Source organism: Prionailurus viverrinus, chromosome B1, assembly GCF_022837055.1.
Source record: "Prionailurus viverrinus isolate Anna chromosome B1, UM_Priviv_1.0, whole genome shotgun sequence".
NCBI classification, from domain to species: Eukaryota; Metazoa; Chordata; class Mammalia; order Carnivora; family Felidae; genus Prionailurus; species Prionailurus viverrinus.
In genome coordinates this window covers 163,748,228-163,764,776 of record NC_062564.1, presented here as the reverse complement: position 1 = coordinate 163,764,776, position 16,549 = coordinate 163,748,228, and the positions used below count along the sequence as shown (strand labels likewise).

General features: G+C 38.0%; 1 protein-coding gene across 4 annotated transcripts in view; it reads right to left on the bottom strand.

Annotated features, from left to right (window-relative positions):
• SCFD2 (sec1 family domain containing 2) overlaps positions 1-16,549 on the bottom strand; it is a 404,012-nt gene that overhangs the window by 276,429 nt on the left and 111,034 nt on the right. The gene's annotated exons all lie outside the window — the stretch shown is intronic.

Below are 16,549 nucleotides of genomic sequence, written 5' to 3'. Positions count from 1 at the left end.
TAGAGAGCACAGAGCTGTTCTGCCACCAACTGTGGGACTGCTGGCAAATCACTCCCCTGCTCCTCTTCCAGTCTATGCAATGGGGGTGATGACTCCTCCCTGGCCTCCCTTAGAGGGCTCCTGTGATAACTAAACAGGATAGGATATAAAAGTGCTCTACAGGGGCGCCTGGGTGGCTCAGTCGGTTAAGTGTCTGACTTCGGCTCAGGTCATGATCTCACGGTCTGTGAGTTTGAGCCCCACATCGGGCTCTGTGCTGACAGCTTGGAGCTGAAACCTGCTTCGGATTCTGTGTCTCCCTCTCTCACTACTCCTCCCCTGCAGGTGCTCTGTCTCTCTCTGTCTCTCAGCATTAAATAAATGCTAAAAAAATGTTTTTTTAAATAAAAAAATAAAAGTGCTCTACAGAAAAAAGTGTCACCATATAGTAAACGTTTATCTTTAAATAAGATAGTACATTTTTAAAATATTACAAAACAACAGTATCTCATATGAACCTTTAAGGATGGTATACTGAGACAGCTTGATTTTCCATTCATGGTTATGGCACAAAAGAAATTACTAAGCCTAAGACTACATACTCAGGAAATATATATACATATATGTATTTACATACACACACACACACACACACACACTGAAAACCATCTCCTTATTTAAAAATCCTATAGACATAAATAACATCTAACTTGTCAGATTGTTAAACTGGGAAATGACTAAGTTTCCTGAGAACTAAAGATAAGCTTAAGGTCAAATAAGTTCAGCCAAATAAGGTTTTCAGGAACAATATATATGATCAAAAAAGTCTATCTAGGAATGACGATGTAAGAAATGAGCAAAAATAGTCTGCAAAGGAAATGAAGACAAATGCTGATATGAAAAAGTATGTAATGAGCTGGGATTACCAACCACCTCCAAAGAGAACATAACAGGATTTCATAAGTGGTCAACCAGCTTTAAGATTCCAGACAGTCAAGGTTACTGTGATTATCTTTTACAAAGAAACAGACCTACAGAATGCAAGTACATTCCGGTAAGGGTAAGGAAAAGGCAAAGATAATCTAAGAAGTCCTTGAGGCATCGCAGCACTACATCCATCACTTAAATGTATGGACCTCAGTAATTTGGGATCAGAAATTTATCAAATGGTCCACAGGTCATTGGTCAGGTTTATTTAGTCATCAAAAAAGCTGGCTTAATTAACCAAACAGATTTGAAAAATGTCTTCTCTGGAAACCTTCACCTTACCAACAAAGGGAATTTTTGAGACTAAACAAAACCAAGAACAGTTACTTATATGCTGTATTCTACTTAATTTTTCAGATTCCCATTTAGCGGGGGAAAGGAAAGTACAATGGGGTACATGAAGGGATTTCTCTTCTCGCTCTTTTAAAAGCAGAACCTTGAGTGTTATTTTGTTTCTCTCACCATTGCGTTAAAAGCATGTCTATTTTTATCGAAGTAAAACATGAGCATGGTTCAGAAGATTTGATTCAAGTGGTACAGAAGGGCTTAGAATGGAAAGCAACAGCCTCCCGCCTCACCCCCTCTCAAACCTGTTCCCACTTCTCAGAGCAAACCACTTTCGGTTGATTTTTAGTTTCAGTTTACATGGGGATTATCATCAAGTCATTTAATAAGGAGTTACAATTATGCCACTTCTTTCATAAATAAGCTTTTGCCATTATCTATGGACTTCCTATTATGACAGAACAGAATTTAGCTCACTGGTATTGCCACCCACACCTACACATACAGCCCTACCCAAATACATACCACCCATTTATATCACAACTTAGGCTTCTTTACTGATTACCTTCTTCATTTGAAATACTATAAATACCATACTTGCAACTCTGCTTCTCCTTTAATCAACTATAGACTGCAGATCCTTACCTCTCAGGCAAACATACTAACAAGAGTAAGATTTTCCTTCTCCTCTTCCTCTCAGTACCACTGCCATTATGTTAGCTATGACTTTGGCGTTTTTCTTCCTGTAGGTCAACACTTTCCTCCAATTACGTAAAGAAGAAATTCACTATTATCTATCACAACCTCTTTGGAACCTAAAATTCTGTTATTGTCAGTGGTGAATTTCTGCCTTACTTTTCAAGATTCGCTGCTATTCATTATGAAAATTCATTCTAATAACATATATATTCTGTTCTTCATATCACAGAGGTACATAAGTCCAATTTCTCAACCAAATTTTACTCAACAAAGGAAGCAGTAGTCGTAAGTGATTAAGAATACTAATGCCTTTAACTTCAGGTCAATTTATCTTTGAAATTAGCCTTCCACAGAATTCTAACTATCACTAGAAAAGAGTGCAGAGTTAAAATAACTTAATTGTTTGGAAGGACAGATCGTGGACCAGCTACAGATTAGCAAGAATCATCCTTTATCATAATCCTTCTATACAGAGCATAAGACTGCCCTGACCAGAGTTCTTTACATCGTTACCTGACAGCCTTGGGCACCAATCACCCGGTATCCCTCCTGCCTCCATCCCAGTTCACAACAGAAAAAGTTTGTTATTATGCTCAGGGCCACTGATCTGAGAATTGTGGCTTATAAGTTAGAGATATAATATGGACATGTCAAATACCTTTTAAAAAAAGAAAAATTCATGGGTAAGCAAGCTAAGAGCATGGCTCTACATCAGAATGCCTGGTTTCAAGGGCCAGTTTTTTGCCCTGAGCATGTGATCCAAGCCTTTGTATTCTGGGTTTCTCATTTAAAAAATCAAGTTGTTGTGGGGCCCCTGGGTGGCTCAGTCAGTTGAGTGTCTGACTTCAGCTCCAGTCATGATCCCGCAGCTGTTGAGTTCAAGCCCCACCACAGGTTCTGTGCAGTCAATACAGAGCCTGCTTCGGATTGTCTGTCCCCCCCTCTCTCTCTCTGCCCCTCCCCCACTCATGCTCGCACTCTCTCTTTCTCAAAAATAAACATCAAAAAAAAAATAACAAAAGAAATCAAGTCATTGCAAAAAGAAAACACAACAAAACAAAACAAAAAACAGACAAACAAGAAATCAAGTTGTTGCAAAGATGAAAAATAAATGATACAGGTAAAGTATTTAGCATGGCACATGGCATATAATAAGACCTTAATAAATCAGACCCACTAACATTATTATTATTATTGTTGTTATTATTATTACTCCTAGCCAGAGAGCTAATTTTACGTTGCACCTAATCACATCTTCCATTTCTGCACACCTGGTGAAGTCAAATGAATGTTCTTCCTTTTCAGAAAGCTGCCTTTATCTCTAATTGCAGTCATGGCTAATAGGCCTGGTGGGCAAATAGCCCTTGCTGGCCCTCCTGGGAGATGTTCACCCCCGCACTCCTGCAGGTCCTGGTTTTATGTTATGTCCTTCAAATGCTTTCACCATGTCACATCTTACAGTCAGTCCTGATTCGTAAGGTGCATTTGAAATAACCTTATGTTTGGAACCAGCTAAGGAGGCTAAAAACACACGTGCTATGTTTTAGACAGACTAAAGAAATCCTACGAAAAACCGGTTCTTGCGACTAAGGCCAATCAAAGAGTGGCTACTGCTAACGAGTCTAAAGAAAAAGATAGTTAGTCTTGGTAAGCATTGGACGTATTCAGGGCAAAGGAAAGTACATTTCTATGGCAATTTTCAAGTTACTGAAAACGAAGTAAAAACAAATGAGAGGAAAACAGAAATGTAGCTCATGGACCTGAAATCACCATATGTGAAATATCAAATAAATAGCTACTCTAATCTCCCACGGTAATCTTTCCTTGCAGTCTTTCTCATTTTATTGGAACAAACATTTCAAGCCTCATCTGTGTTCTATTATAATCCTAAAGATAACATGATATCTAAAATAGCGCTTATCTATAAAAATCATTTTAAATCAGGAGACGATATAAATTGACATCTAGATTCCCCTTAACCAACACTTTATACAATTATATTGTCTTTTATTATTTTTCTTTAATCCCGACATGACAGTTTTCTCCTTGGGCACAGAGCTTGTTGGCTCTACTTTTGATGCCAACATGGTCTCGTCATGAAAATAAATTAAAAGTAGGTGGTCTGGTTAGTCTTCACAATGTTACATTTTAATCAGGCAAAGCAGTGAAAAAGATGATTGTCGAAATGCTGGCGTGTCTTCAAACAACAGTGCGAGCTGTCCATTCTACTCACAATGAAAAACCTCTTCAAGAGATTTCGATAAAGGTTTCCCTCCTACTTGCCGTCCACATTCTTAATGTTTATATAAGTGGGGGATATAAATCTTTCTCCAATGAACCCCGTGGTTTTTAAAGCAGACTTCTTGTTATAAACTGCCTGTTTCCGTTTTGCCTGCCTAAGCAAGCCAGGCAAAGCCCATTCGCGAGAGACTGGAACTAATTTAACGTGCTCCAGGTTTAAGCCCCCAGCCTCTGTGTCTTTACAGGGAGATTTTACACAGTGGATTACTGCTGACTTTAACAATGATTCATATGATAAGTGGTTTTTGATTTGTTTTTTAATGTCAGAAAATATGCATTGGCAAAAGAAATGTCATCAAAATCATTTTGTTAAAGCAATACCCATAAAAAAGGGAAGAAAATTTCAACCCTCCTCCCCCCCCAAAAAAGAGGCAGTCTAAATCTCATTTATGCCAAAGTTTTGTTCACGTGAATTTGTAGTTTTGCTCAACGCAAAAGAACACAAAGTTGTTTACAGACAGTTAGATTTAAGACTGGATGAATTCCAAGATATGATTTGTTGAGTTGATATACTTTACCACGGACTCATTCCTATTATTAAAAATACCAAAGCTACACTGAAGATAGACAAAAGCATCATTCTTTATCCAGCCTAAAAGATACCCTGTGTGCTTTTTCAAAGAGGCAAAATTCCTTGAAACCAGTGCTAATTAAAACAAAAACACATTCACAAAACCAGAGTGAGATCCATCATCTCAAAGTATGTCAGGGGAGGAAAGTTTCCTCTGTTTAACTCAAAGGAACAGAGTGGCAACGACATTAATTCAAAAGAAAACAAACTGAGAAACAGAAGTATATATTGTACTATTATTCTCAATTTCTGTGCTTAAAGGGCCTAAACTATTCATCAGAATTCGCTCTTAAAATGCCAAATGTGAGAAGATATAATTGTCCCAAGTCTTCTGTTCAGTTTTCCTATTTTTTTCTTGACGTTCCTTCGGAAGGGCCAAGTGAAATCTTAACGGTAGGGGGCAGTATTGGAACATCACGCACACACTTGAAACACTCAAGGCCTGACCAGAGGAGGAAGAAAAGATCATTATTCTTCATTAAGGTTTAACGATGTTGGCATGATTTCCTAATTTATTACAAAATTCTAGATTTTTACCCCTGACGTCCAACTTGCTTTTGCACCACTCACCTATAATATTAAAATGTCTTAAATGATACAAAAAGCAAATGCTTTTTATGCAAAACCTACCCAAATATCTGAGACATGCTGATGGCTACTTAACAGTGAAAGGAGAACTAGTTATTGAATGTCATATTTCAAAAGCGTGAAGACATCTCCAACTGCAAATATCCAGATGTTTTTTTACTGTAGATATAATATCATATTGGGAGATGGCAAAAAAAAAAAAATGAATGAATATTTTATCTTAGTCTAAAATGAAATGCAGAGCTGGTTTATAACACAAGTCAATGTGACCCATGCTAATTGATGGTAATATATAAAATATGGGGTAAGAAAATATTTACTAGTACAAGAATTTATTCATATTTTCCAGAAATAAACTTTTTCTTCCCATTTGCCTAGGATGGCTCTTGGCTGGACTGATAGGAAATATGGAAACTGAAACTGTTTGTACTGAATGCTTGGCTTCCAATGACTTACAATGTTTTGGGAGTTTGCAGAGGGAAAAAGCAAATTCTTTGCCAGATCCCAAGAATAAAACCTATAGACACATAATGGGATTTTTTTAATCATATATAATGATAACCCATATGACTTTCTCTAAATCCTATAAATTTGAGTGATTAAAACTTTAATACTTGAAAGCCTTAAAGTCGCTAAACAAAACAATAATTACTTGACTTTAAAAGAATCAAGCTTCACACAGCCTTAATAAGTGCTTATGCTTATCCTTGTTTTTAATTTCAACTCAGAGGTTTACTTTAAGAGAGTGAGGTACTATGGATTCAAATAAGAATTTTTTTCCAATCTAGTAATTCTACTGAAAAATTCAATATTAAAATGATTCCTTTATGTGATATAAGCTAATATTTTAAGTGTCCAAAAAGAGATCCTAAAAAGCAAAACATCATTGAAAAATCATAAGAGGCCAGCAAGAAGTCATGTAATCAATGTTTAAACACTATAAACTTAAAGTTACAGTACTTTAAGTTATGTTATAGTTTATTCCTCACTCTTTCTCTACTTCTCCATTTCTGTTTAAATCGTTTTGGAGTTGGGCTTTTTTGGTCTTATGGTGTAAGTGTGTGTGTGTGAGAGAGACTGCGTGTGAGTGTGTAAGAGTGTGTGAGGGAGTGTGTGGGTATGTGTAAGTGTGTGTGTGCACACACGATTCTACAAGAGTCTAACATGTAAGCTTCTTGGAGAATGTGGTCTGCCTATGCCTTTGCATCAAAGTCTTCTCAATTGTTGTGACAGTTTCCTTTAACGACTTAAAAAAAAAAACAACCCGGGCCTATAATTACCACCAAATTTCCCTCAAATTGAGCTAAACAGTGTACATTTGAGTTGCCAGTAGGGACATAATTCTTTATAATTGTTGTATGAAAGAGCCTGTGACAGTTGCAACAAAGTAATTGGCTAATGGAAGAGTACCAGGTATGCATTTCCCTGAAACATCTGTGGAAACTCCGGGTCATTTGAAGAGTATGTAAAATGGTCCCATCTTCTAATTAGTTTCTCACCAGCCAACATATCACTGCCAAAGTTGTTTTAAGTAGTATGTAGGGGCCGAAGTTCTGTAGCAAAGCCGATGTAACCGCTCAGTTCCTCCAAAGGCAAACATTATTTCACCTCGAAAACTGGCATTTGTGGCAGAGAAGGGGACAGCATTTTTCTCCTAATTGCATATTTTTCCTTATTCTTGAAGCCATTTCTCTGTCACCTATAGTCAGAAAGCATCCTGACACACCGCATAAGTGTTTACTTGCTTTTATGCCTCCCTTCCCTTTTAACACACCTGGTGAATGAGGAGCTGATCCACAACCAATAGCGTATGACCTTTGGGAAGCGAAGTATAATAAAGAATTGTACTTGGTCTCTGTCCCAGGTTCCTGGCACAGAGCTCCTACAACCCTAGGAATTTTCCAGGTGACAAAAATGTCTTTGGCTATTCAAAACAAGCCCCTTTATAGGGCCACACCTGAGTTTATATTAATGAGGTGACTTAGGCTAGTCACCAGAAAGACCGTGGGATAAGAGGGTTGGAACTTTCTGCCCCACCCACGGTCCTAAGGGAAGGGGAGGGTGCTGGAGATTAAAGCTCTATAAAAATTCTTCAACAATAAGATTTGATGATTTGATGGGTGTCTGGGTTGGTGAACACATCAACCTGCTGGGAGGATGGTACACTGGAGAAGACAGAGAAGCTCTGTGTCCTCCCAAACCCCTCATACTCTTCCCTCTCAGTTCTTCCACTTGTCTGTTGCCGAGTTGTATCCTTTATAATAAATTGGTGAATACGAATAAAGTGTTTTCCTAATGTTAGGTAGAAGCTAGATACGAGCAGTGGAAGGAACTGAGGAAACCTCATCCCTTGACCTGAAAGATTACAGAGTCCCAAGTCCTCGAGTGGGGAATGATGAGTAGACAGTTAGTTAGGCAGGAGCTAGAGGCAAGTATGATGATAAATACATTAAACATTAGAAGCCTAAGGGCACAACATCCTGACTGTGGCTTCAGAGACCCTGGGGCTAAGAGACCAAGAGCCATGGGTGCAGAATAGGAGCTCTCCTCTTCCACGTCTGCCTCAGGGTAACCCCTAGACTCATTATAATGCATTTACGCTGTGGTTATAGCCCCTGCCCCAATGGAGAAAGGCTGCCTGGACGGTTCTGATACCAACTTTGTAGGGTCAAAAATTCCTCCTCCCAACCTGTGGGAGGAGTCTCCAAATGATTGGAAGCAGCCACCATTAGAAACCACCTGTGTCCAAGACACAAGACCCCACTCACATGAAAGGAAAGGACCCCTGTAGCCTCAGGGAAGTTGCCATCTTAGGGCCTGCCCACTCTCCCACCGCGAGAGTGTACTGTCCTTAATAAAGCTGCTTTTTGCTTCCACTTTGTGCACCAATCTCTAATCCTTTATTGCAACAGTGCCAAGAGCGAGACATGCTTTTCACGCTGAAACTAAGTTCTATAAGCCATTCTAGTAAATTACTGAACCTGAAAAGGGATCATGGGAACTCTTATTTGTAGCTCGTTGGTCAGAAATATGGTTGGCCTGAAACCTGCTACTGGCATCTTGTAGGACTGAGGATCCTTGGGGGATCTAATGGTAACTCCAGGTAGAGAGAGGAAGAACCGAATTGAGTGACTGAACAACCAGTTGGTGTATAAAGAATTGGAGAATTGGTTGGTGTGAGAAAACATCCCCAGCTATATTTCCAGAGTAGGGATGTGTTGAAGACAGGCTATCTCCCATATGACTAATCACAGACTTTCCAAGTGTCTTATCAGCTTGGACTGCCATAATAAAATATCATAGACCAGACTGCTTAAGCAACAGAACTTTATTTTCTTACAGTTCTGAAGGCTGGAAGTCCAAGATCAGAGTGTCATCACAGTTGGGTTTTGGTGAGGACTCTCTTCCTGGCTTGCATGCGGCTGCCTTTTCATTGTGTCCCCATGTGGCAGAAAGAAAGACAGCATGCCCTCTGTTTTGCTTTCTTATAAGGGTACTAATCCCATCCTGAGGGTCCCACCCTCATGATCTCTTCTAAACTTAATAATCTCCCAAATGCCCCATCTCCAAATACCGTCATATTGGAGGTTTGAGGGCTTTAACATATAAATTTTAGGGGGACAACTTCAGTCTATAGAACTGAATTGTTGGCCAAAATCAGAAATACAACTTGTAGTCATGTAATATTTCTTTGCATGAGTGGGTACTATTCTGCATGTAAAACCTTTAAACCAGGATATAAGAAACTGAATCAACTCTAGATTCACTGTAATAGAGGTTCATCTAATTCCTACGTAGCAACTTCTGTTCCTCTTTCCACTTCTCTAACTCGACACTCACCTCAACAAAATACTCACTGTAGCATGTAGAAGTAGATACAGACACACACACACACACACACACACACACACACACACGCATGCACACACACTTAGTTACAAGAGTTTTTTCTTATAAGAACTTTTAAGATTTACGCTTAGCAAATATGCAATACAATATTATGCAATACAATATGTAATACAAATTGCAGTACAATATGCAATACAATATTATTGACAACAGTCACCATGGTGTACATTATATCCCCATGACATATTTATTTTATAACTGGAAATTTGTACCTCTTGACTTAACTTCACCCATTTTGCCAACGCCCCTCAACCCCCTCTCTCCTGATGAACACCAATCTGTTCTCTTACCTATGACTTTTGTTGTTTGTTCATTTTGGGTTTTAGACTTCACATATAAGTGAAATTATATGGTACTGACCTTTGTCTGACTTACTTCACTTAGCATAATATCCTCAAGATCCATCCGTGCTGTCACAAATGGAAAGATTTCATTCTTTTTTATGGCTGAGTATGGTTGAGTGTCCCATTATATATATACACCACATTTCTTTATTCATCTATCAATGGACACAGGTTGCTTCCATATATTCACTATTCTGAATAATGCTACAGTGAACATAGTGTTCATTTTCTTCAAATCAATACCTCGAAGTGGAATTACTGAATCATATGGTAATTCTACTTTTAATTTTTAAGGAACCTCTATACTGTTTCCCAGAGGGGATGCACAAATTTCTATCCCCAACAACAGTATATAAGGATTTCCTTTTCTCCACAACACTAGCTCTCGCCAACACTTGTTACTTGTGGTCTTTTTGATAATAGCCATACCAACGTGTGTGAGGTGATATCTCATTGTGGTTTTGATATGCATTTCCCTGATGATTAGTGATGTTGAACATCTTTTCATACACTGTTTGGCCATCTGTATGTCTTCTTTGAAAAAATGCCTCTTGAGGTCCTCTGCCTATTTTTTTTTAATGTTTATTTATTTTTGAGAGAGATAGAGACAGAACGTGAGTGGAGAGGAGCAGAGAGAGAGGGAGACACAGAGTCCAAAGCAGGCTCCAGGCTCTGAGCTGCCAGCAGAGCCCAACATGGGGCTCAAACTCATGAACTGCAGGATCATGACCTGAGCTGAAGTCGGATGCTTAATCGACTGAGCCACCCAGGAGCCCCGGGTCCTCTGCCTATTTTTTAATCAGATTATTGTTTTGGTGTTGAGTTGTATAAATTCTTTATGTATTTCAGATATTAATCCCTTAACTGGCGTATCATTTGCAAATATCTTCTCCTGTTCAGTAGGTTGCCCTTTTGTTTTGTTGATGGTTCCCTTTGCTGTGCAAAAGCTTTTGATTTTGGTGTAGTCCCACTTGTTTATTTTTGCTTTTGTTGCCTTTACCTTTGGAGTCAGATGCAAAAATATCATCACCAAGACTAATGATGTCAAGAAGCTTACCATCTTGTTTTTCTTCTAAGAGTCTTCTGGACTGCACACAGATGCCAGTTTTGGCAAGGCAGCAGGACAGCACAGGGACAGATGTGTCCTCTGACTTAGCAAGGCAGTGAGAGAGTGCAGGGCTAGGGCACACCAGATGTCTTCAGCAAGGGAGCAGTAGAGCCCAGAGGTGGGGCACACCCCCAGGTTAGTGGGAAAGCTGGGGAAAGCTGTGACTGCACACACCTACCAATGCCAGCAAGGCGGTGGGAGTGTGCAAAACTGGCACCCACCAGTACCTTGATTTCCTGAGAGAGTCCCAAGAAGCCTCTCCAGCAGATACTCGAAGATAAGCAAATTAATCTTCATAGTCTCAGTGCTTTCCAAACTGCTGTTTTTGCATTGGGTCCCAGGGCGAGTGAGTGTCTGCCTGAGTCCTTTAAGAGGAGAATTTCTAAGTTCTCTATAGCCCTCTGGGTCTCCTGGATGTAAGCCCTGTTCATTTTCAGAGCCAGACATTTTGCAGGCTCATCTCTCTAGCATAAGTCAGTGCAAGTCCCAAGGCTTGGGGTGCCTGACATGGGCCATAAACCCCTTGCTTCTTAGGAAGAAGCTCTGTATTTGTGAGATTCCTTCTAATTGTGGGTTGTCATACCAGGGCCTTTTGGCAAGACCATGTCTCTGCCTCTCTTATTCTTCTCAATGTGGCCTTTTTATCCTCTGTTATAGTAGAGCTGTTCAGCTAGTTTTCAGGTCTTTGGCAGAGGGAACTGTTGCATAGGCAGCTGTACTTCTGGGGTGTCCATGGGAGGGGGTGAGTTCAGGATCTTCCTACATCGCCAGCTTGAAGCACCCCACGTAAGAAGTGTTATGAACATGAATCTCAAAAACTTTGAACTCTTGGAGTGGATTACAAGTGAAAAGAATTACCATAGCAGCCTAATAAAATAATATTTGAAAGGAAAATGTAAGCACTGTTTCTGTGACTAATCATAGAGGTTTTTTTTTTTTTTCTCTCCTTAAGGTAAAAGCAATAATCGGTATGTGGAAAGAAGATTGGGGCTTCCTGTTTGGAAAGTTGGGATAAGAAAGTTTGGAAACATAGGGTAAGTGCTCTGCTAATAACTGAAAGAAGTTTTCCTCCAGGAAACAGAGTCTCTGGTTCAGCAAAATGTGTCCAGATAAAATCCTGATTATATATTTACTTGTGAGGGATAAGTGTAGATAAAAGTATATTTTGTCTTAACGGCATAAATTTCAGTTATATTATGATATGTGTAGCTTCTAACAGACTTAATGTCATCACACAACAAACACATACTCAGTGAATTCGCTTGTCGTTCATTTCTGTGCACATTTCCCTGTTATTCATTAGAAACATATACATCCATTCTCAAAATCAAAAGTTATAAAATTTAGTAAAGTTTGAGTATTTGCTGGAAAAATATAGTTAATATTATCATTTATAAATAATAGAAACAGTTTTTTAAAAGAGAAAAGTATGGTCAGATATTCCCTTTAGTTTGTATTTGACTCCAGTCAGATCAGGGAATTGTAGTTGAAGATTTGTAATTAGTATTTTCACTTTTAGAAAGATCAAAGGAACTTATAGTTTGGATGGAAGACTATATTCATATTCATGTAAATATACTACCTCCCAAAAGCCTACTAAAATTATTCAAAAAAGAAAACAGGGGAAAAAGTTTTTTTTTCTTTTTAATAAACCCACAAATACAAAGAAAACTGGAGAGGAAATAACAGCAACGAATTTTGGAAACTTGAAAGTCAATGTTTAATTGTTAATGGACATAGAAGAAACTAAGAAAGCCAAATCCTAACTGGAGGAAAATTAGAGAAACAACCCTATTTACACCATAGAAACCATAAAAGGCCCAGGAAATGGCAGCAAAAATTTCCTCTGAAGTTGGGGGGAAACTGGGGTACATTTATAAGAAGTGGGTTGAAACTATTTGAGAAGTAGTTAGATCCCTAAGTCCTCTCCAGCACTCCAGATCACTTAGCAACTGTCCCTACCTCACCTTGGCAGGAGACAGGAGGTTTATTCTGCGGAGAGAGTAAAACACAGAACTGTGATCTAGGGACTGTCTGGCAAAAACTTGGGAATTAATTGAGTGTATATCAAAAACTGGATGCTGACACTACCCACATGCTATGGTCTGAATGTTTGTGATCCCCCAAAACTCGTATGTTGAAATTCTAACCTCCAGCGATGATGATATTTGGAGGGGAGACTCTTGGGAGATGCTAAAGTCATGAGGGTAAGCCTTCACATATGGGATTTTAGTGAGCCCCAGAAGATTCCTAAACCTTTCTACTGTGTGCAGACAAGACAGCAGATGTTGGCTCTGAACCTGGAAGAAAGCTTTCACCAGAATGTAACCATGCTGGCACCCTGATCTTGGACTTCCCAGCCTCCAGAATTATGAGAAATGAATTTTTGTTGTTTACAAGCTGCCCAGTGTGTGGCATTTTGTTAAAGCATCCCAAACAGACAAAGACATCAACCCTTCTTTTACATGGCTCTCATCCAGACCTTTTCTATTTTCTGCAGGAAATTATAGGAATATGCAGGTATTCCTCTTTGGGTAATACCTCTAGCACAAGAGAAAAAAACCTAATACTAATTCTGATGGTTCACCAGCAAACAATTCATCTGATCACCTATTGTAAACCTCGAATCTAAAAGCCCACCATAGGTTCAGCATATGAAATTTTAGACATCTACTCTTAATCCTTATAATCAGGAATTATGCAACATCTGAGGAAAGCTTCTAACATAGAAGATGGAGAAAAAAAAAAAACCTTAAAAAAAACAAAGTGGAAAAACCCTACAGGGAAAAGATATTGTATCCATAAAGCAAGAACAAAATACCATTTTTTAAAATAATAATATATAGAGGATACACATGTACACAATAAACATGCAAAGAACTTTTGAAATTAAAAATATGATAGCAAAAATAAAAAATCTCAATAAAAAGCTTGGAAGATAAAGTTGAGAATATCTTCCAGAAGAGCAAAAAAGAAAACAAACACACAGAAGAAATAGAAAACAAGAGAAAAAAATATTTAAAAATGAGAAGACTAGTTAAGCAGGGGAGAGTGGGGGGAGGTAAACATCCAAATGATATGAATTTCAGAAAGAAAACATGGAAAAATGGAGAAATGGAATAACCAAAACCTACAACAAACAAAAACAAAAACAAAAAACATGAAAATGTCCCAGAGCTGAAGGATAGGCAAAGCAGAGTACTAGGCAAAATAGATCTGCAGCATAGCACATTAACTGTGAAAGCTTCAAATATTGACAATAAATAAAATAAGATCGTGTACATTTCCATGGAGAAAAAAAAAGTTACATTGAATTAGTAATCAAAATAGGCTCAAATATCTCAAAAGCAACACCTGAAGCAAGAAAACAATAGAGCAACATTTTCAAAATTTCAAAAGAAAATAATTTCTAAGCTAAAGTTGCACATTTAGTCAATATAACAATTATTATCAATATAAGAGGAGGGTAGTACACAGGTATTCCAGCTATTCAAGGTCTCAAGATATATGACCCATGTCCTCTTTCTCAAGAAATTGCTAGATTAAGCACTCTATAAGACAGGGAAAAAATAAACAGAGGAATGCATGGGATACAGAAAAAACAGGACACTCTAAACAGAGAAGAAAAGAGAATCTGCTGATGGTATATAAAGAACTTAGGATCACAACTGTGCACTAGGCATATATGACAAGCAATCCAGACTGGAGCAGCATGACTCAGGAGATAAGCACGTTAAAGGCTGTCATCATGATGCTTTTGCTGCTGAACCATTCTTTTACCTGACAAAATACTGGAGGATGTGCTCCACCATATCAAGGAAGTAAACAAAGAGATATAAAGAGATCCAAGAAAAAGTGACTCCATTCCTGGAAAAAAAGCAAATGCTATTAAAAGGAGGACAGCAAAGAATGATGATGCCCAGGATGAGAACTGGGCATACTAAGAGAGAAAGAAAATGAGGCTCAAACAAACAAACAAACAAACAGCCCACTGCTTAAAATCTTGACTCTGATACGATTAATCTTATGGAAAATTACAGAACCAAAAAAAAAAAAAAAAAGAAAAGAAAAGAAAGGTATTGTAATATGTGTAAGAATTAGTAATAGGTAAAAATCAGACTTAACAAATAAAAAAAGTTATTAATTCCAGAACACAAAAATTTAACATAATCATAGTATACTACTACAAAGCTCAGCTGTGAACAATATTTGTCTAGGTATTACTAACACTAGTTGTTAACACCAGTTCCTCAAAACATAGCTCAAATTGCCATTACCTTGGTATATTAACTGTGAGTAACATTATAAAGTACAAACTTCACTGTTAGCTCCTAGGTGCACGAATCACCACATAAATAACTGATGCGCATCATGATCAGTGACCAGCCATATCACTTCTTCCAAAGCCTGTTGGTGATTGGTCACTACACATCTGTCATTTGGCTCACACACAGACAACAAAATAGTTATGTTGCCTCCTCATCTCCCAGGGATGAACTCACATGACATTTCACAAAAATGAATAACAGAAAACAGAAATTAGCCGAAGAAGAAGAAGAAGAAGAAGAAGAAGAAGAAGAAGAAAGAAAGGAAGAAAGAAAGAAAAAAGGAAGAAAGAGAGAAAGAAAGACAACAAAAAGAAAAAGAGAAAAGAAAATGCAGCAAATAAAAAGTGGTAACACTGGAAGTCAAATTCGAACAGAGTGCAAACGTCATTATAGGAGAAATAACTGACTGTGAGAATGTTAACACTGCTGCCATTCAAGAGATTCTGCTTATGCAGCCAGAGGATCTTAGTGAAGGTGAACTCATCCACGTAAATGAGGAAATGAGGAAAGTGGTTGTGATGAGGAGGTGAAGATGTTCCAGAGGAAGGGATGTAGAAACTACCACATATTCAAAACATTCAGAGTGAAAAGAATAAAATGTTTGAAGTTGATCCAAACCTAGAAAGGAAGATGATGTATCGCCAAGTCATAGAAAAGGTGCTTGCTCCATATTTTAAGTTATAAAACAAGGCGGCCAGCAATGTTCCAACATTTATTCTTGATAATTTTTTTATTAAAATAAGAAGAAATACATTTTAATTCTCAATATTTATAATGTATTTAATTACAGTGTAAGGGAAACAAAAGCAAAAATAAATTATTGGGGCCACATCAAAATAAAAAGAAAGGAAACAATCAACAAAACCAAAAGGCAACCTATGGATTGGGAGAAGATATTCGCAAAAGACATGTCTGATAAAGGGCTATTATCCAAAATGTATAAAGAATTTATACAACTCAACATCCAAAAAACAAAAATCCAATTAAAAAATAAGCAAAATACATGAACAGACATTTCTCCAAAGAAGACATCTAGATGGCCAACAGACACATGAAAAGATGCTCATCATTACTTATCATCTGGGAAATGCAAATCAAAACTACAACGAGATATCACCTTAGATCTGGCAGAATGGCTAAAATCAACAACTCAAGAATTAACAGGTTTGGGGCAGGATGTGAAGAAAAACAAACACTAGTATACTGTTGGTAGGAATGCAAACAGGTACAGCCACTGTGGAAAACAGTATGGAGACTCCTCAAAAGGTTAAAAATAGAACTACCTTATGATCCAGCAATTGTACTACTGGGTATTTACCCAAAGAATACAAGAATATTAATTCAAAGGGATACAGGCACCCCTATGTTTAGAGCAGCATTATTTACACTAGCTAAGATATGGAAGCAATCCAAGTGTCCATCAATTGATGAATGGATAATGAGGTGGTGT